The 22,356-nt window shown below is 43.1% G+C and overlaps 1 long non-coding RNA gene across 1 annotated transcript; it reads left to right on the forward strand.

Annotated features, from left to right (window-relative positions):
- Window positions 1-372: 372 nt before the first annotated feature.
- On the forward strand, window positions 373-15,555 carry LOC310682782. The gene is made up of 5 exons (XR_014514149.1): window positions 373-442; window positions 7,166-7,315; window positions 8,574-8,683; window positions 8,821-9,014; window positions 15,261-15,555. It is a non-coding gene; the product is annotated as an uncharacterized lncRNA (long non-coding RNA).
- Window positions 15,556-22,356: the final 6,801 nt, after the last annotated feature.

Genomic DNA, 22,356 nt, shown 5'->3' on the forward strand with positions numbered 1-22,356 from the left:
AGGAATCACAACTAAAGCATTCCCGACAGGTGGCCATCCAAATTCTGTTTAGAAACTTTCAAAGAAGAAGGGTCCTTCACCTTCTGAGGGAGTCCATTCCACTGTCTAACGGCTCTTACTGTCAGAAAGTCCTTTATCAGAATCTCATTTCTTGAGGATTCATAATTATGAATCCTATCCTCCAGAACAGGAGAAAACAAACCTGCTCCATCTTTCATGTGACAGCCCTCTAGATATTTGATGATGGCCATCACATCTCTCAGTCTCCTCTTTTCCAGGCTAAACATGCCTAACTCCCACAGGTAGGTAGAGTCAAAACTAATGATAGGCTGACCTAACTCATTTTAGTTTTATCCCCATCCTGTTCCTTCCTGAGTACTACAGGGCAGCACCGAGACCCAGGAAGAGAACGCCAACAACCAGGACTACCCCTGGACTTGCTGTAAATAAGACGGCAGGTGGTATTGGAGGAATCTGAAGTTGGTGGAGGAGTGCCCCATTTGTCCTAATGGACCACCCTCTTTAGCAGTGGGTGTTTGGAGTGGGGGTGGAGGGCAGGGGATTTCCCTGCCAGTGTGGTGTAGTGGTTAAGAACGGTAGACTTGTAATCTGGTGAACCGGGTTTGTGTCCCTGCTCCTCCACATGCAGCTGCTGGGTGACCTTGGGCTAGTCACACTTCTCTGAAGTCTCTCAGCCTCACTCACCTCACAGAATGTTTGTTGTGGGGGAGGAAGGGAAAGGATATTGTTAGCCGCTTTGAGACTCCTTAGGGTAGTGATAAAGCGGGATATCAAATCCAAACTCTTCTTCTTCTTTTAGCTACTTCTGCTTGTAGTCTTGAAGCTCTGGCTCATCTCTTGTAACTATACCATTTTAGTGCCACTGACCTCCTACTTGAGATGTAGGAACATGTAAAATTGCCTTCTACTGAGTCAAACCATTGGCCCATGAACCCCAGTATTGTCTGCACTGGCTAGCAATGGCTTTCCAGGGTTTCAGGCAGGGAAATCTCACAGCCCTGCTTGGAGATGCTGGGGTTTGAAGTGCAAGTTGGACATGTGTCACTGAGCTACAGGCCTTCTCCAAATGGTTAAAGAAACAAATAGAAGTGCTTCCCTTCAGAACAATTTTTGGGCAAAATAAAGGCCTATACTCAGCATTTCCTGGAAACAGAGATTGACTGTTGAGCCACTCAGGGAGTTGTAACTCTGTGAGGGGAATAGGGGTCTTCTAACAATTCTCAGCATCCTTAACAAACTACACTTCCCAGGATTCCCGGGGTGGGGAGCCAGGACTGCTTAAAGTGGTATAATAGTCCTCTAAATGAAGGGTTTGAATGTGACCTTATTATGACTCATTGGAGTAAGTGACTGGACGCAGGCAGCTTTATTTAATGAATGATGTTCCCGAAGACTCCTCTCTCCTTCCAATCAATTTATGATCTCAGCTCTTCTGATTCACAGCTGGGAAACTTACAATTTAATGCTCATGAAAATTAAAAACAAACAAACAAATATAGATATAGATATATATGCATTGATTTAAAATGTTTGTTCCTTCCCCTCTCCCTTAAAAAAAAGGCAATGAAATCTATTACTACACATAATAAACGAAACCCTACTTTGAATGTTGGATGAGCACATTAAAATGCGCTATGATTCCTTTTATTTATTCAGTACATTTGTTCAATAAAACAAGCCACCTTCTTTAATTAAACACATTTTATATTTTCATTGCTGTTGCATAAAAGTTGAAAGACTGAACAGGGAATGCATTACTAAGCCATTACACACTTCCCAAGTGATTGAAACCACTTAGTGCACCTCGTACGTCATAATGCACTGGAGAAAAGGGATATGATGATGATTATTAATAACAGTAGTGGGAGAAATGCTAAACAGTCTTTTAGCTGCAAGCAATACAAAGAAGTGTCTTAAAAGGCCATTTTGTATTTGCACTTAAAAGATTCACTATTATTGGGTTGGAGGCCTGTGAATTTTTTAACCTGATGGGGGGCTGAAAGGGCCATTTTGCAGCTGTGGAAGCTGAGGTTGAAAGGGTGCCTCTTGCTCAAGATACAAAGCCCTAAGCAGCTTGAGATCAAGACACCTAAAAAGATAACCTATTGATCTGTTCCAATTCCCCAGTGCTGCCCATAGACTTGGGCTGGAGCCCAATGAGTCTGGCTACCTACTGCAGGCTCTATGCCCCTCCCCTAAGGAATGGATGGGGAAATTGAAAGGGGTTGATCATCACCACTTAGCAAGGTTCAGCCAGGTGCACCATCAGAGGGGTGGAGATTAAGAGGCCCTTGGGAACAAGGGCTGTGGCCCCTGGGGAGGGATGTCCTGCCTGTGCCAGGATGATCTGTCTTTGCAAGGGGATCTGAATGATAAAGTTCTGGGCTGGTGTAGTTGAGATCCCAGAGATGCCCAGGACTTCTATGCACCCCAGTTTCTGAATCCATGCCCATTTCACTGATTGAAGCTGGTATATGACGACTCCCTGTTTCACTCATTTAAACCGAGGTATTCTCCCAGCCAATTTCCTGAAGTCTCACCTTAGAATCAGGCATACCTGATTCAAAGCTGTGAGACTAACTGATGCAGAAGACTGTAACTCGATGGGAGAGTATATGCTTTGCATCCAAAAGGTCCCAGTTTCAACTCCTGCTGTCTCCAGGCACAGCAGGGAAAGTCTCCTGCCTGAAAACCTTGGGCAGCTGCTGCCAGTCAGAGTAGACAGTACTGAGCTGCAAGGATCAGTGGTCTGGCTTGGTGTAATACAGCTCCCTGCCTCCGTAACTAATGGGTTTTAAGTGATGAATGAATACGATTTCATCGAATGGGAGAAACTCTGGTCTAAATGCAGGAAAGGGTATTGATTTCTTAAAATCCTATCAAACTAGACTGTGGCAAAGTCCAATACATACATAAAGGCAGGCCACAAAACGGCCAAATATCAATTATTAATCTGACACAATTGGCTTTTATGATTTCTGTATTATTTATCTTGTGGAACGTGGAAAGTAGTGCCCTCGCTGTAAATTAATTGTTCCGTAAAGATTTGGTTCTGCCGAAACAACAACACATCTTTTAAAAAGAAAAGAACGATGCAGTTATATTTAAACACCTGTCTCTCTGTTTTTGCTAATCCCTGTGAAATGGCCAGCTTCCCCCAAGTCATGTCTGTTAGTCAGCAGCGATGAGGAAGCAACAAATGCCTTTTTGTTCAATGTGAAGCTGCAACCCAATGTGTTTAATTGATTTTTGAGTGTGTTCAGCATGTGGCGAAAGCAACTTACGAGAGACCACACAGGGGCCTTCAGGGAACTTGGTGAAATAATATAATGTCATCTCAGCTCACAGATTATTTGCAGGTATTATGCATTCCCTGAGTGATGGCATCGAGTGAAACAGCATGGCTTTTGAAGCCACTGTCCGCTGCTGCAGGGACATTAAATTGGATAAGGAATTCTCATCCCAACCAGAAAGTGATGAGAGGTGGCTGAGACATTTCAGGCTGTGTTGGGCCAGCACCGTGTCTGCTGATTGGCTATCTGCCCCTTGTGGGTTGCAGACTGTTGATATCAGTGAGGCAAACCAAGCAACAGTCTGCAAGCACATTCCTTCCCTTGCCTTCACTTCTGCCTTCTACCAGTTTGTCCTAAGGCCAGCAATCTCTTTACCTTCCATTTGCTCATATTGCTATCTGATATTTGGCAAGCGTGAACATTTAGGCTGCCTTATTTGTGCTTGAATGATGGTGGTTTGTTGGATGCCATGAATGAGGCATCCAGGATGGGAAGGGAAGTAGCCAACAAAATGGCCATTGTTGTCAACCTTATCCCTTGCTGCTTCAGCAGCTGAGACTCCCTCCGCCTTCCCCTGCTACAAAAGCCACTAGAACTGGCAACTCATTTGATGGTCTTACAGAAGCTATCAGAACCAATTGCCTTGTGAGGAGGAGGAAGGGGAACCATCAATGTGAAAAGTCATTATCTCCACCTCGTTAAATGGGCTCTTTGGGATGTTGCACACTTTTTGCCATTGAGATGATTTGTTGCTGCTTTTAATTGATCTTCTATGAGCTTTGCAAGTGAGTTAAAGTACCTTAAATAATAATGAATGAATGAACCAGCAAACAGCAGATCGTCTGCCTGAAATTCTCCTATAACACAGACTTGGTTTTCCAGATGGCATAAGAACATGAGAACATAAAAAGAACCCTGCATCGTGTCCTCACAGTGGCTAACCAGATGCCCCAAAAGGAAAGTCCACAAGAAGGACCCAAATACAACAGCACTCTCCTCTCCTGTGGTTTCCAGCAACTGGTATTCAGAAGCATTGTACCTCCAACTGTGGAGGCTAGCAGCTCTCAGTAGTCTTCTCCTTCATGAATTTGTCCAGTACTCTTTAAAAACCCTCTAGCTTGGTGTCCATCATTGACTCCTGTGGGAGTGAGTTCCATAATTTAACTCTGCACTGTGTGAAAGGGCATTGGATTGTTTCCTGGAAACTCAGGCGGGAGGATACTGGACCCATCAGACACCTTTCCCCCACCAAAGGCCCATCATTATATGCAGAAGGCTCTGAAATGGTATCTGTCAGTTTGTTGGGAGTAAGCAGGGGGGTATGACTCTATGGTGGCAAAACTCAGAGCACAGCAATGCAGCTTATATTCTGCAAGTAGAAAAACCCCATATCCAATCCTGGCAATAAAGGGTTTTTGAAAGCTGAGCTAGTAAAGACACCAGAGTCTGAGACCTTACAGAGCCACTGTCAGTTATTTATTCATGATTTATTTATCAATAATACTACTACCCCAGTTTAAAGACCTGAGGGATTTTCCAAAGTCGCTTACAAAAGATTCTAAAAACATATTCAAAATCACACTCAAATCTGGTACAAGGACAGAGCTAGGCTCCATCTGCACTATACATTTAAAGCAGTATCATGCCATGTTAAAAAATAATAGCTTATCCTAAAGAGTCCTGGGAGCTGTGGTTTCTTAAGGGTGCAGAGAGTTGTTAGGAGATCCCTGTTTGCCTCATAGAGCTGCCATTCCCAGAGTGGTTTAACAATCAATCCCTCTTCCCCCTAGGAACCGTAGCTCTGTTTGAGGAACAGGGGTCTGCCAACATCTCTCAGTCCCTGAACGATCTCCAGTTCCTAGGATTCAAGTTTGCAGGCAACAAGTCCTCTGAGGCAAGGGACTGGGACAGAGCAGCTGGAAGTTATTCTGGCTGTGATGGAAGCAGTCAGAGCAGGGCTGATGAACCTCCAGCTGTCAATATACTCCAGTTCCCATCAGTCTCAGTTGGCATGGCAGATGCTCAGGGATGATGGGATTTGTAGTCCAGCAGCACCTGGAGGGCCACAGTTTTGCCACCCAGGGGACGACAAGTGGTTTTATTCAGAAGGTCACAGTTTCCGATGTGAATGTGATGAGCAGAGGCTGAAGTTAGTGGCATACATCCAACCCCCTCCAGAAGTTCCATGCAAGGGTAGCCAGCGTGACTTCTGTAGCACACGGCTCCTTTGCCAAAGGGAGCGTTGTCCTTTGCGAGCAGATGAATGCTCAGAGCGTCTGTCTCTGCAATGCTGGAGTAAAAGTCATTTATCACTCATCACAGGTGATGCTGCAGACTTCCACTGTCTTCCAGTTAATGCTCTCTCTGAGTGCACAATAATTAATTAGCCGGCTATTTCCAGCTCGATTACAACCATCCATCATCGCTCCCAAAAATCACACAAATTGCCATCTGTAATGCCCACTTAATATTTTGGCTCAGAACGTCAGACAATATATGAAGTCATTTGCTGCCGAAAGTTAGTAAATTTGTCGCAAGGCTGTAAAATATTAATTGTCCTGTCCTTTCCTTTACTTCTGGAGCCTACCTCCACCATTTGTCTTGGTGTAACAACCCCATATTGAAATGCACTGGGTATCCAGGGGTGGGTAGCCTGAATACAAATGCAGAAGGCAAAGCCATTATTAACCTGGCTTCTCCTTCATGCTGGCTGTGGAGCATGTCTGCACTGTCTTATTGGACACCAGGAGGCCAAAGAATCTCACTGCATTCTCAATGGGCAAATCTGTCCATTATGGTTTTGCCAATCTGAAGCTCAGTTCTCCACATCTCCATAACAACCTGCAAATTTGTTTTTTTTTTTAAAAGTCTTCATGCAAATTCCTTGGTACTGTTGCACACACCCCAATATCTGAGAGCAGCAAGATACCCTAGGTGTCCCAGCACTTGCCCAGTTTTTCGTTTCCTTGAAAATAAGATGGCTACTGATGACTAATATCCACGATAGCTACAGTTGGAGGCAGAACTACTAATTTCTGGAAACCACAGAAAGGGGAAATGTTCTTGTGCTTGAATCCTGCTTCCTGATTTCCCACAGGCAACTGTTCTGCCACTGTGTAAATAGGATACTGAACTAGACAGGCCTGATCCAGCAGGCTCTTCTTATGCTCTTAAGACAGACTGTGGTGTCTTTAGGATAGATCAGGCATAGGCAAACTCGGCCCTCCAGATGTTTTGGGACTAAAACTCCCATCATCCCTAGCTAACAGGACCAGTGGTCAGGGATGATGGGAGTTGTAATCCCAAAACATAGGCTGAGTTTGCCTATGCCTGGGATAGATGGTTTTATTTACACATATATGCAACCTGAGTATAGGATGGAGGGGCTCACAGCATTACTCTCTGGCAGATTTTGCCTTCCCATTAGGTTCCCAGGAAGATCCCCAAGCCATATCTTTGGGTCCAGCACAGAACAAGACAATCCTCTGTGTCTCCAGCTTCCAGCATTAGCTAAAACTCTCACACACAGCCCCTCTTGGGCTATTGTTCTCCATCCTAGGATAACCTGGCATCCAGCCAGGTGAGGTGGGAAAAGGCCCACCCATTTGTCTCTATGGCAACAGATCTCACTCTTTAAAGATGCTGATGATGGGTACTTGGCTGAGCGGCTAAGGCTGCTACCTTCACAAATGAACTAGTTTGACTGCTTCAGCTGATTTCCTCTTATAGATTCTAACCTCACAGATAAAGAATCAGAGTTTTAGAATGGACCCACAAATATCTTCCAGACTGATGACTCCCCAAACAATACACTCGCCCCCCCAATTAATTAATTTTACTCTTATTTTCAGAAATATTTGCATATTTGTGAACACTTCCTCCCTCGTTTCCATGGTTGTGTACACATGTTTGGAAAGCTGCTCTGCAAAAGTTGGAGAAGTGCGAATTTGGAAGAAGGACAGTGTTTCAATTCACGTATTTTTTCATAGGATGTGAATTAGGTAGGTTTGCCTTTAAATGCAAATGGAACTGAATTCCCCCCCCCCACCCTTAGTAGTGGCCTGTGAGGTGGGGAGGTAGCATACTGTGGTCTCTGCTTACCATAACTCTCTTATGCCAAATTGATAAACTCATTCCCAGTAACCCTGACCCTATTCTATAAAAAGCATTATTCAGAAGATTGGTTTGCATGACTTAATAAGGAACATGCTAGGGTTGCCTATTTTTATTTTTTTTTAAAAAAGTTGCTGAGCTTTTTCTAGTTATTGATCTATTGTTTTTATTGCCAAAATCTACACTACCAACATGGGCTGCCATACATCCAGATTTTCCCGGATGTTTAAGCAATTTCCTACTGGACGCTGTTTACGAGGGCTGAATACTGGCTATGTCCAGGAAATCCCTGATGTATGGCAACCTTAGAACAATAAAATTCAAAATGCTAACAATGTGTTCAAAATCCAATGGAAACTATTTAGCTTAATCAATTCAACAAAAGTGATTAACTTGATCCAGTGATGCCAGCTTTTCAAAGACTGGTAGTCATTTATACAGCCAGTGACCTCCTGCTTCTTAGTAATCCCACCTCGCCGTGGGATGGTCCCACCCAATTTGGGAACCACTGGTGTAGACAATATTGAGTTAGATGGATGATCTGACTCAGTCTCAGGCTGCTTTCCACATTCCGTTCAGGAAGCGGCACTTCCTGCTTTGCTGTCTGAAACGATACAGTCGACTCTCCCACCTCACCTGCTTTTCATTCAGCCGCCTGCCTACCCTCAGCTGTATCAAACACACTCCGAGCTGTGCTCTCGGGGTGGTAATTGTTCTTTGTTTGCTTTGTTTCCTTTTGTATTTCCTTTCAGCCGCAGGTAAACAGGTAAACAGAAGAAAACCAGCTGAGCTAATCCGAAAGCTTGCTGGGGCTTTTGCAAGGGGAATAGAGGAGGTGGAAGGAGAAATTTCATAAAAATAAAGTAACCCACATGGGCTTTTCATCTCTCTGCCCCCCACCCTACCAAATTGTCAACTTTTCCTCATATAGCTGTTTGCTCCTCCAGCCATTACTACAATGAATCTGAAGGCAATCAGAAGGCAGCCCTGTTTAGGGAAGTGTTTAATGTTTAATAGATTATTGTATTTTAATATTTTGTTGGAAGCCGCCCAGAGTGGCTGGGGAAACCCAGCCAGATGGGCAGGGTATAAATAATAAATGATGATGATGATGATGATGAAGGGAGGACTTGAATACCTTTTCAGGCTGTTGTTTTCAAGCCAACCTGGAAAGACGGGGAGGCAGAGGAGGTACCCCTCTTTCCTTCAGGCTTGTTGCTTTATATAGGACTGCTTGCACAGCTGAAGGGCAAGAGGTAAGTCCTTCGTTTCACTGCTAATGCAAAGAGCATAAGGGACCTCTGCCTTTTATGTAAACCAATTAAGATGGCTTATGCTTCCCCCATGGCCTTCCATGCCCCCCTTCCCTGCTAATATATTTGTCACATTAAAGCCTACAGCAGATATGCAGAGAGAGGGAGAAGTGAGCTAATGAATTGCAACAGACTGGTCCATCCATGCGACAAGAACAGATGAGTGTCAAGCAGATAACACCACCAGCCCATCTCCTGACACTTAATGTTTGTCTTTTCTGCCTCCGCCTCTGCCTCCTCCTCTGCTTCACCTGTAGTTCAGGTGGAAGGGCAGGTGAGTGAGCTGTTTCCTTTGGAGTGCTCTAGGAGGAAATGAAAGGAAGCACTCTGAGATGAGCATGCCTTGACACCTTATGGTCAAGGGTGGACATCTGGCGAATGTTCTAAAAGGAGTCACCAATATGATGCTTCCAGCAGAGAGGACAAAAGCCCTTTTGCCAACATAATCTGAGGGGGTGGACCCTGGGATCACATCTCATGTTGCAGAGAAAGTTGGGGTGCAGGTTTTGAATGGCAAGCGGCTGTGCTCAGCCTGAGAGTTCTGACTCAATGGCCTTGGAGACCAGTGAACAGCACAACATTTCTCAGGGTCCCCCAAGCTTTGGGCAACATGTATTTTTTGAAGTTCTTTCCTTCTTCAACTAATGCTAAACTCCACCTGTTGTTATACCAAAGTGAAAACCTCAAATCCTGTAAGGTTTTTCCATTTGGTGGCAATTGAGGTTCTGGCAGGTTCTGGATTGTATCCTCTATACAACAAATATATAGGCATACATATTCCTCTCCACAGTACATAGAGGGAAGCTGATGGGAGGCCATTGAGGCCACCTGAACCTCAAATGACAGAACTACCCCCAAGCTGCATACCCACTCCTTCAGAGGGAGTGTGACTCCTTGAAGAGCAGGCTGTCAGGAGCTCGTCCTACACTCAGGTAGGACCCTGGCAGAGATACATGCCGAAATGGCATGTTCCCTCCCTCCTGGTCGATCATTCAGGAGCTTCAAAAGCTTTCTTTTGCCCGAACACCACAGCGATGGATGCCAACAGACATTGGCGCATTTAGGGATCCGCAGAGTCTTCGCAGCTTGCGTAACAGAACTCAGCAACTCAGCATTTTGGCTAATCTACTTTATTTACATATAAACACACACGGAGCACTGCAACATGGCTCCCCCCCCTCTCTAGCATCAGACAGCAAAGAGAAAGAACAAAGGACAATACTCCACAGAACACAGTAACACAAACATCCCGTCTCCATCGCTTCCCACTCTGTGGAGTGAAAACATACACCATCATGTGATAGACAACAACCCCATGACTGCAATCAAGGAGCAGGAATTCTAACACAGGCAACCACCCACTAACTGTGCCTCTGTCTTATCAGGATTGAATTTCAGTTTGTTGGCTCTCTTCCAGTCCATTACCAGGACAAGAATGCAGGCCAGCACATCCACTGCCTCACCTGCAGATGTAAAGGAGAAGTAGAGGTGTAACTTATATATACAGTTTTCCACCTTTTCCTCTAAGGAGCTCAAGGTAGTGTATATGGTTCTCTTTCACTAACCCCCACAACAACCCTGTGAATTCGGTTAGGCTGAGAGGCAGCAGCTGGCCCAAGGTCACCCAGTGAGATTCATGACTAAGTATGGATTAGAATCTTGCCCTCTCCTAGGTCCCAGTCTGACATTCTAACCACTACAAAACACTGGCTTTGTCAGCACACCTATCCTTATTCTCATCAGGGCTCTTTTTTTCTTTTGCTAAGACTGGAGCTTGCGTGATTACCTATAATAATCCCCCCTCCCTGCTTTCCACATAGAACATTAGCCTGGCATGGTCCCTTGCTAAGTCATTTCAGCTGGCTGATATGAAAAGAGGCAAAAAGAAATTCTTTCTGAAGCTGACATCAAAGATGATAGAAGATCAAAAATGTTTTAAAGGGGGGAGTATTAAAGGCAGGACCTGAAGCGATGCAGCTAATGAAAATGCAAGAAAGGGACCAGGGAGGAGGGGGTTTAAGGGAAGGATGTAGAGATCAGACCCTTTTGTCGAAAACTAGTCTGTTTACTTAAGAAAGTGCACGCACACCAATCCGAACGGTCGGAAGGTGCTATTAAAACTCATGAATTCAGATGAGAAAGTGATTTCTTTTTTTTTTTATAAATTTTTTTTATTGCGTTTCTTTCCATAATTTTATAGGTTTATAAACAAATAAAGTAGTTACAAGAAACAAATTTTCTCTTTTTTAACAACAAAAACAAAATAAAACTTGGACTTCCCCACCCCTTCCGATTCTGCGTTCTTTGCATTAACAATGTCAGCATTTTGTTACCTTATTTCATACCTTGTTGTAACTTTCGAATGTTATGTATCCAAATACAATATATTATATCTCAATTTCAATACCTTTAAAATAAACATAACATATTCAATTTAAATTGTCTCCTTTTCTCTTTTGTCACTAATTTTACCATTTACTTAATCATATTCGCAGAAGCTTAACGTTTCCTAATCATGCACTTTCTTAGGATTCATACAGCTTATAATATTTTTTCAGATAATCTTTAAATTTTCCCCAGTCCTCCTCAATTGTTTCTTTATCCAAATCTCGGATTCTGCCGGTCAGTTCAGCTATCTCCATGTAGTCCATCAACTGCGTCTGCCAGTCCTCCAGCGTGGGCAAATCTTGTGTCTTCCAACTCTTTGCAATGAGTATTCTTGCTGCTGTGCTAGCGTACATAAACAAAGTTCTATCTTTCTTTGACATTTTCTGGTCCACCATGCCCAACAGGAAGGCCTCTGGTTTCTTAGGAAAGGTATACCTAAATACCTTTTTCAATTCATTATAAATCATTTCCCAGAAGGCCTTCACTTTTGGGCAGGTCCACCAGAGATGGAAGAAAGTCCCCTCTGCTTCCTTACACTTCCAACATTTGTTGTCAGACAGGTGATGCATCTTGGCTAGCCTGACTGGGGTCATGTACCACCGGTATATCATTTTCATAATGTTTTCCTTCAAGGCACTAGATGCCGTGAATTTCATTCCGGTGTTCCATAACCTTTCCCAGTCTTCAAACATAATATTATGTCCAACATCCTGTGCCCATTTTATCATAGCAGATTTAACTGTCTCATCCTGTGTGTTCCACATAAGCAGCAAGTTATACATTCTAGATAAAATCTTGGTCTTTGGTTCTAACAATTCTGTCTCTAGTTTCGATTTCCCCTCCTGGAAACCAACCTTTTTATCCATTTTAAAAACCTCTTGAATTTGAGCATAATGTAACCAATCTCGCACCTTGTTTTTTAATTTGTCCTGGCTCTGCAACTTCCAACCGTCTCCAATTTTTTCAATTAATTCCCAATATTTCGGCCAATAGGCCTCCATATTGGGTCTTTTTCGAGCTTTGGCCTCCACCGGTGATAGCCACCTCGGTGTTTTACTCTCTAATAAGTCTTTATATTTCATCCAGACTGCAAAAATCGCTTTTCTGACAATATGGCTTTTAAACAATTTGTGAACTTTAACCTTGTCATACCATAGATATGCATGCCAACCAAATGCATTATCAAAACCTTCCAGATCTAGGACGTCGGTGTTTTCTAGCAAAAACCAATCTTTCAGCCAGCAGAAGGCTGCAGCTTCATAGTACAACCTCAAATCCGGCAGGGCAAACCCCCCTCTTTCTTTTGAATCAGTTAATATTTTATACTTTATTCGGGGCTTTTTGCCCTGCCAGACAAACTTAGATATATCCTTCTGCCATTTTCCAAAACATTCCTCTCTGTCCACGATCTGTAGGGTTTGAAACAAGAATAACATTTTCGGCAATACATTCATTTTAATTGCTGCAATCCTTCCCAACAAGGAAAGTTTCAATCTTGACCAAATTTCTAAGTCCTTCTTTACTTCCAACCAGCATTTTTCATAATTGTCCTTAAATAAATTCAAATTTTTGGAAGACAAATAGATCCCTAGGTATTTCACTTTCTTTACCACATTTAATTCTGTTTCTCTCTGAAACCCCTCTGTTTCTGTAAGTGTCAAATTCTTGGTCAAAACCTTGGTTTTTTGTTTGTTCAACTTAAACCCCGCCACCTGACCAAACTCAGATATAAGTTCAAGAACTCTTTTTGTACTGGATTCTGGCTCCTGCAATGTCAAAACTAGGTCATCTGCAAAAGCTTTAAGTTTATATTGTTTCACTCCGACCTCTATCCCTTGTACCAGCCGGTCCTCCCTTATCATGTTCAATAGCACCTCCAGGACTGAAATGAATAAAAGAGGGGATAGAGGGCACCCTTGTCGTGTCCCTTTTTCAATTTTGAACTCCTCCGTCACCACATTGTTCACTATTAATTTGGCCTTTTGCTCTGAATAAATTGCTCGTAACCCATTTTCAAACCCCCGCCCCACTCCCATCCCTTCCAAGTTTTTCTTCATGAACATCCAAGATATATTGTCAAATGCTTTCTCCGCATCAACAAAAATTAACACCGCCCTTGTGTTCCTGTTAGTTTGTAAAAGTTCCAAAATATCGATGATGTTTCTGGTATTCTCATATAAATGTCTACCAGGGAGAAAGCCTGCTTGGTCTTTGTGAATTACTTCAATTAAAACTTTTTTAAGTCTACTTGCCAAAATGTCTGCAAATATTTTGTAATCCACATTCAGGAGTGAGATGGGGCGGTAGTTCTTGAGTTGAGTCTTTTCAGATTCTATCTTAGGTATCAATGTGATGAACGCTTCTTTCCACGTTTCTGGTGCCCTCTTCCCATCCATGATCTGGTTGCATACCTCCAACAAGGGTTGTGTTAAATAGTCTTTCAAAGTCTTGTAGTATTTGGAGGTAAGCCCATCCGGGCCTGGAGATTTGCCTAGTTGCATGTTCTGAATGGCACTTTCAATTTCCTGGGTGGTTATTGTAGAGTTCAAGATTGATCTTTTATCTTGAGTTATTTTTGATAGTCCATTTGTCTTTAAAAAATGATCTATCTCTGATTCTTTCTGAGGCCCCTGTACATAAAGTTCTTTAAAATATCTGTGGAAGCACTTCCTAATTTCCTCTGGTTTCTGCACCGTTCTTCCTTCAATCTCTAGATTTGTAACTGTATTCAACTTTTGTCTTTTTTTCAGCTGCCAAGCTAGCAGCTTTCCACATTTATTTGCTGATTCAAAGGATCTTTGCTTCATCTGTTTTATTTTCCATTCAATCTCCTGATTAATCAATTTTGAATATTCTGCTTGATGGAATTTAATTTCTCTCAACAGATCCTTTGACTTTGGTTTAGTTCTCAATTTTTTCTCTCCTTGATGTATTTTCTCCAGTATTTTATCTTTCTTTCCATTCCAGAGCTTCTTCTTAATTGTATTCTGTTGTATCAGAAACCCCCTCATGACAGCTTTGCTTGCGTCCCAGATCGTTCTTTTTTCTACTGTAGTATTCAAATTTATCTCAAAATAGTCCTTTAATGTTTTTTGGGCCTTTTTCACAATCTCTTGATCTCTTAAAAGAGTGTCATTCATTCTCCATCTGAAGGAACCGGTTTGAGTAAGTCTGAGATCTAATTTCAGAGCGTTGTGGTCGGAGCATGTTTTTGGGCAGATTTCCACCTTTTTAGTCTTGGGTGCCAGCCCCCTGGAGGTCCAGATTTGGTCGATCCTTGACCAGGACAGGTGGGCCTCAGAGAAGAAAGTTCCTTCTTTACCTAGGGGGTTCTTTGTCCTCCATATATCAATCAAATCCAGATTGTCAGTCATTTCAAAAAAAGTTTTAGGCAGTCTGCCGTCTGATGTTAGATTTTGGTTATAAGTGATTTCTATTGGGATGTAAATTTGTATTCATGAAAGAACTTTGGCAATGAGGATGATTTTTAAAAACCAACAAAACCAAACCGTAGAGAACCTTGTTTCTATTCAAGGTGTAGCAGGCTGACACTCGCATCTCAGAAATAAAAGGTGGGGCTCCCATCACAACACCAGGGTGAATATTCATAGCTGCTTTTAAAAAACTGGTTTCTGTGGGCTATTTCCCTTAACAGCTCAACGAAGGCTCACATTCCCTCTCTTTTTCCCACTCCCATCTTCCACAGCCCCCCTCCCAAGAATCCCTTTTTTTATATGTGTGTGTGTCTATCTTTTGTGCAGAGAACAAAGAACATTGCATCTCTCTCTCCCCCCCCCCCCACCTCTCCATCTGAACAGATTTAATCTCTGATGCTTAGAGGCAAAGGAAACTTTGCGCAAAACAAAGACACACAGCATTTTATCTGCCATGTCAAGGTTCATAAAACAGTTCTTCCTCTCTGCAGGGGCAGGGGTAGGGGGGTGGAAAGAGGGTCGGGGAATAAAAAAGAGAAGTTTCCCGGTTTGGGCACAGGGTTGTTAAAGAAGGCGGCATCTCACAGAAAGGAATCTAGTAAGAAATGAAACTTAAGGGTGCATTTAGATGTGGGGAACGGTGAACTGGTTTTTCTGACTATTATGCTAGTGGTTCTCATGTTCTGTTCAAACTGCAGGACCTGTTGCATCACAGAACTGGCTTTTGGACCATGATACCAGCATGTTGTGCTAAATCCCATTCACAGCAGTGGGTGTAGTGTAGCACAACAGTGAATATAATTGGACAACATCATTACTCCTCCATCCTTTCTACACCTGAGTGCTTCTGTTTCCCTGTGAAAATGACAGGAAATAACTGCATGCCAGCACAGGACCCCAAATTTCATCACTTTACTCCCAAGGTTTTCTGGGTCAATGGGGTTGCACATGGATTTTTTCCTCTGGAACCAATAAACACAGCTGAGGGAGAAATTCAATCCAGTTTGTATTGAAAGATGAACCCTCTGCATCCTCTGAAAGAATGTGCAAACCAAAACACAGCTGTCTCTGAATTTTGCAGTTTGGTTCTCTAGCCATGTAATGCATACAAAAATGCATATATTGGGGGTAAAGTGTACATACAAAGACCTACATTATTGAAAACAACATATAAAAATGCATTTTATTAGGGGAAAGTGCATTGCAAAAAGATTGTATATTAGGCAAAACTGCAAAAAACGGTTTTAGGAGAAATTTGTACTAATGCTTTCCTGAGGTTTTTTTTTTTTTTTAATGTGTTTATTCTGTTTTCTCTTATATCTTATGTCCAAGTGGATAGCTCGATTGGTTAGAGTGTGGTGCCGATATGCTAAGGTTGCAGGTTTGATCCCTCTATGGGACAGCTGCATATTCCTGCATTAGGTGATCCTCAGGGTCCCTTCCAATTCTACAATCAATGATTATCTTCTAAAATCAATGAAAATAACAAAAAGGGAAATGGAGAATGATAAATGTGGACTGATATGGAAATGTGGAGAACTGGATTTGAGACTGGAAAAAATGAGAGAAGCAAAATGGACAGTTCCATCCTTCTTTAGCCACCAGCTTTTCCAAGAAGCTGGAGCCAAGAAGAAGGAGCCAAGAACCCTCAGAGGAGATGGCGGTCTTGCAGAGAAAATCACACTTACATATTTCCCCACCTACCTTCCCTTGCAAGATGCTAGGTGATCAAATTACATATCTGCCATACATCTTTTCCTCTGTATCCACTCAGTACTCTCTTTCTCTATAGATATATATTTAGAATTAAATATTAATTGTTACATATTGAGGGGAAGGAAAGGCAAACTGAAAATCCCCCCTGCCTTTTACACAGCCTGAAGGCACAGTTTAGATCTAAATAATTATAGCAACGTTCATATAGGCACTGAAGTAGAGAGAGTCTGAAAGTTGCTGATCAAGCAAGACATTAATACAAATGTATATTATGGAATGTGGCAGGTGTCGTTTGTCCTGTAGAGTCCTTGTTTGTGTGCTGGCTGAATGGCCACCAGTCCGCCAAGAAAGTCTCTTGGGTTTTTCCGCCGCTCTTTTGCGACACACATTTTTTTGCACCAGTTTTTTTTCAGAAGGCACTATCTCCCGAATGATGAGAAAGGAGATTCTGACTAAGCATTAGGAAGAACATTCTGTTGGGAAGAGCTGTTTGATAGTGGAACCGACTACCTTGGAAGATGGTTGTCTCTTCATCATTGGAGATTTTTAAACAGCAGTTGGATGACCATCTGTTGCAGATTGGTCAGTTGATGAAAACCTTCCTTTTGATACCTATGTTGGAGAGGCATCAGTGATGGGAATCACAGGAGAACAGAGGACCAGGCATTTATTCTTGATGGGTTATAGGCCCGAGTACTTATTCATTGGACATGGGTGGAGCTGTGGTCTAAACCACAGAGCCTAGGGCTTGCTGATCAGAAGGTCAGCGGTTCGAATCCCCGCGATGGGGTGAGCTCCCATTGCTCAGTCCCTGCTTCTGCCAACCTAGCAGTTCGAAAGCACATCAAAGTGCAAGTAGATAAATAGGTACCACTCCGGTGGGAAGGTAAATGGCGTTTCCATGCACTGCTTTGGCAGCGGCTTAGTCATGCTGGCCACATGACCCGGAAGCTGTCTGCAGACAAACAACGGCTCCCTCGACCTATAGAGCGAGATGAGCGTGCAACCCCAGAGTCATCCGCAACTGGACCTAACGGTCAGGGGTACCTTTACCTTTACCTTACTTATCCATACTGGTTTCTCTCAGTTTCTTATTTTTGCACTCTTAATTTCTTCACGTTTTCACATGTGAGTTTTTTGGGGGGTTTTTTATAAAAAATCTCTCCTGAAAATTCATCAAGATTTCAGTTCACATTTCACTTAATATAATGTATTTTGGGGCACACTTTACATGAGTGTATGCATTTTCGCACTCATTACTTATCTGGAGAGTTGCATTGCGAAATGTGGAAATGTCTCCATTTCGAAGGATGGCTGTGTTTTAGTTCAAGTAATGCTTTGGAAGCTGCAAATCAGGCAGGTCTGTATATTCTTCACAGTTATGAGTACAGGAGGCCTGAACTCCCATGTTTCCCATATGTGAAATGTGGGAGGCTATGGAACTGTCAACTCCTCCTGAGACTGTTCTCAATTAAAATGGGAACTCTTTAGCAACATTTAACACTGCATACGAACATCAACAAAATATGGAAGAAAAGATGTTTATCATAACTGAATGTCTCCAGGGAGATGATGGGGGGGGGGGCAATCCTATGGCAAGATCCACCGGGACGAGCAGCTTAGGAGATCTCCAGCTCAGTCTTCAAGCTTGGCTCAGCTAAAGATACTATACCATCATAACTTGCTCTTCTTGGCTAGTTGAGCTACAGCTGAGCCAAGGCCAGTGTTAACTAAAAGGGGGGTTATGGAGGTGTAGCAGGGGTGCGTCCTGCACAGTGCGAACTTAAGGCTGGATCCAGGGCCATTCAGCTCAGTCACATGACCTAGCAACCCAGGGTATTTTAAAGCCTTGTTTTCCCTCTGCCAGGTGTAGCAGCAGCCACCCCGATGCCAAACGGGGTTTGCTCCCGATGTAACTTAACACCAGAATAATATACACTGTCTCGCTTTACACCAACTTCTTAGACTCGCAGGACCATAGAAGTGTAGCCTGGGAAGGGAACCAATGGGCCATCTAGTCCACCCCTGGCGATGCATAGGAATGAGCATAGGATCGCACTCTTAGTAGCTCATTCAAACTTATTGGCCTTCATTTCTTCTCGTTTGGTGACAAGCCCCGACCTGGGTGCGTCCTGCACACAGGGTGATGTTGCCTGGTGGCAGAGGGCTCAAACAGCAGTGGAGGGGGCGAAGTTGCATTTCCCCTTGGGAGTTCTTGTGGGATCTCATGGGATGACAACCATTCTGCAGGAGACCTCACAAAACAAAGTAGGCCTTAGAAGACCTCACCCACAAGGACTTGGGGTCACTCACCCCTTGTGAGCTTCTCACCAGCCCCACCTCAGTGTTACCGCCTCCCTGGAATACTTGGCTGCTGGTTGACAGGATTGGAAATGTATTTATTTTATTTTTTGTTACCAACCTTAATTGGCTCCAAGGATGGGTGCCCCCCCCTTTCAGTCATTACATCAGTTTATTTCTGTTTGGTGGCATTGGGACTTTGTATACTCTGGCGGAAATGGATTGGGTAGGATCAACATAGTAAAGGGGACCCCTATAAGGGGCTTGGGGTGGAGGACTGGCTGTAGTTTGCCCTAAGCTTGAGTGTGGTCCTCTGCCTGCCTTGAATCTTCTAATGAGACCTTGGATGTTTGGCGTGAACCACATTAGGGCTCAATGCTCGGTTTCTCCTATGGTTTGGGGCTTGGATGCTTCGCAACTCTGACTGAGCGCCATTCCATCAGCAAGAGCTGCTGGACTAAGGAACTGAATCCATGACCTATTGCCATGCCAAACCAGCTTTCCTCCTGTAGTCGATAAAGATTTGGGCTGATTTCTCCCAACTTCAGTGTCCAGTTATTTCAGTGCTGCCACAGGACCACAGAAAGCACCTACCTGGGCAATGTCTTTTCACAAACTGTTCCTGACAACTTCATCTCTGCAATCCCTAGGCCATTTGTGTGGTTTTTAAAAAAATATAAAATAAAAAGTATATTTGTTCCACCATTAAATTTTACTTTTGGCACTGTTGTTTAAAACAGCGATTTCCCAACACTTCTGACCTAGAGATTCAGCTAAATGTGTATATTTCCTCAGAAAGCCTTCAGAATATATGGCCGTGTCTCAGGACTGCAGGGGTTATGGTGAACAATGTCGTAAAGTGCTCTGGAGTGTTCAGGTAATATAAATGTCCAAGCCTGAGTTTGATGCATGAATTTTGGGTTTCACTTGGAGGAGTAGAAGTGGAGACACTTTATGCATGTGCCTCCCCGCAAAAAAGAGGAATGCCATTCAGGATGGGGACTACATAGCAGAAATGTCTTTGTTAGGTCTGCCTACCAGTCCTACCTTCCAGGGATAGTCCCTATTCTTACCTTTTGAGGACAGCTGGTTAAAATGTTTCCCATGAGGTAGTTCAACCAAAGTGATCCAGGGAATGGAATGACTTCTCTAAGAGGAAAGATGGTGGCATTTGGGGCTTTTGAGTTTAGGGAAAAGGCAATTAAGGAGTGACATGATCAAAGTTCATAAAATCATGTATGGCATGGAGAAAGCTGACAGAAAAAAGTCCCGTTCCCCCACCTCATATAACACTAGAACTCAAGGGCATCCTGTTGGGAGATTCAGCACAAATAATATAAAGTACTTCTCCATGCAGTGTCTAGTTAAACTATGGAACTCACTCCCACAAGAGGCAGTGATAGCCACCAACTTAGATGGCTTTGAAAGAGGATTAGACAGATTTATGGAGGAGAGGGTGATTGATGGCTGCTGGCCTCCGCAGCTGGAGACAGCAAAGCTTCTGAATAGCAGGTGCTGGAAACCGCAGGAGGGGAGAAGGCTCTTGTGTTTGGGCCCTGCCATGTGGCCTTCCTGCAGACATCTGATTGGTCACTGTCAGAACAGGATGCTGGCTTGAGTGGGCCATTGGCCTGATCCACCAGGTTCTTCTTGCATTCAAATAAAAATCCTGTATTTTTATATTGTTGCTACCCACCCTGGGACTTATGGTGAAGGGCCAACGCAAGACCCAATTGTTGTCATTGTTAAAAACAATACAGTTATTGCCTTTAACACAACATCACACTACTTTTACATTAAACTTGCAGCATTGTTAAATCCTTTTCACTGGTGCTTTTAATCACGCACACACACGCAAGCGCACACAATGACTTAATTAGTGCGTATTCAATCCTATCATCAAAGAGGGGCTTTTTAAAAATTTCCTTTACAAGGATAGGCGATTTTTTAAAATAAAAAAAATATATATGTTATTTTGCATCCTGTAGTGTTTACCAGCTCCCAGTCTTTCTCGCCCTGCTCATAGCCTCCAGCAACAGGAAGGAATCAGTAGTTGTGGTGCTGAATTTCAATCACTTCATAGCTGGGATTGGCTGGTTTTGCTAAATAGTTTCAAAGGGTTGGCTTGCTCAGCAGGGGGGCTGCACATCACAGAGATGTTTAAAGGAAAACTTGAAACCATTTTGTCTGCTTTCGCAGGATTTTTTTTTAAAAAAAACCTGAACACTACCCCTTTCTCATGAATGGATTCAGCCAGCGCCGAAATCCATCCCTCCTCATCTCATTCAAGTCACATCTCCCTTTCCCCCCCCACTCTTCTGTAAAAGAGGCCGCTGGGATATGTTGAAAAATTTAGCTGGTTTAACTAGGATTAACCTGAATAAACCATTTTTCCTCCTTTTTGATTTACCGTCGAGATTTTGGCTGTCTGGTTATTTCATGTAAATGATGATCAATGCATCTATAAAAGGCTTGTATTTAATTCATTAGCATGGTTTGACAATAATTACTGCCCTAAAAGATGGAACGGATTCAAGGCGCCGCTGATTTGATTCTCAGAAGGCACGAGGAAGGGACCTGAAAGCAGTTGCTCTTGTTCCTTGGAAGCCCCTCTGCCATCTTTAAATTGGACGTAGGCCAAAGCGTTGACATGTTAGTCTCAGGGACAACAATCTTTTAGCATCTTGAAGGCTAGCAAATGGTGGCATGCTGTCAGGAGTTGGCGGGACTGCAACTGGAAACATTCCATTCTGTGCAGAGGGCTGTCCCTAGGGATACGTTCTGAGGATCCGGAGCTTTGATCATCTGAGGGAAGTACTGGCCTGGCCCACCCAGACTGACCATTGGGCATTCTTGGTGCTGAATGTTTCTTTCTCAGGTGCTGAGGCTCTGCAGTTCCAGGCATCCTATGATTCTATAGCTGGGACTGAGTGGATGGGAGCAGTGAGAGTCTGCTCTGGTATAGATCTTGGTCCCTCTCAGGTGAGGTATGGGAGAGGAATATTTGATGATCCAGTGGGTGGGTGCCGTGAGTCCATTAGAGCTTCAGAGATTAGGAGAGTTGTGCATGTGTGTATGTTTGGTAGTGGTCCTTTCTATGTGGGCTGTAATATAGCAGAATGTGAGTGTTTTATGTATGAATGGTATTTTTGAGGTAATAGATGGTTGTAGCAGTTGTGTGAACTGGATGGGGAGTGACATTGTATGGATGTTGAGCTGATTGACATTTTCCATTATACTGCCTTGGAGTGCTCTCTGACCTTGTTTATTTTATATTGTGTCCATGGTTATGATTCTTTTCCTTTTTTAATGTATTACATTATCTGAATAATTTGATAAAGTTTCTATCATTCTCTATGTAAATCACTTTCAGATCTTTTGGATAGTAAAGTAGTCTATAAATGGAAACAACAACAATAACACTTTATACAGAACAGCTTCTGTTTCCAAGAGTTCTGTGTTTGAAAGGCTGGGCAGCCCAAGTCCAATTTAAGGATAAAGACCCAGAGGTCTGGCACTTGGAACTATCCTATCAGCAGTGAGCACCTGGGTAGCCGACTGAGCAGCCACTTAGGCTACCTGAGTCTTCTCTGCTATGGTGAGATGCATGCTATTTCTATTTACATTATACTACTTCTTTCCAAAACTGAATTTAAAACAAATGTGCAAATTTTGTATCTACTTTCGTCCTCTTTTTTCTTTTTGGTAATGCATCTCCTCTCCTTTGGCAGTGTGTAAGTAGCCATTCTAGAACACTGCTCAATTGCAGTGGCTGAA

Source organism: Podarcis tiliguerta (genome assembly GCF_965153285.1).
Source record: "Podarcis tiliguerta genome assembly, chromosome: 8".
NCBI lineage: Eukaryota > Metazoa > Chordata > Lepidosauria > Squamata > Lacertidae > Podarcis > Podarcis tiliguerta.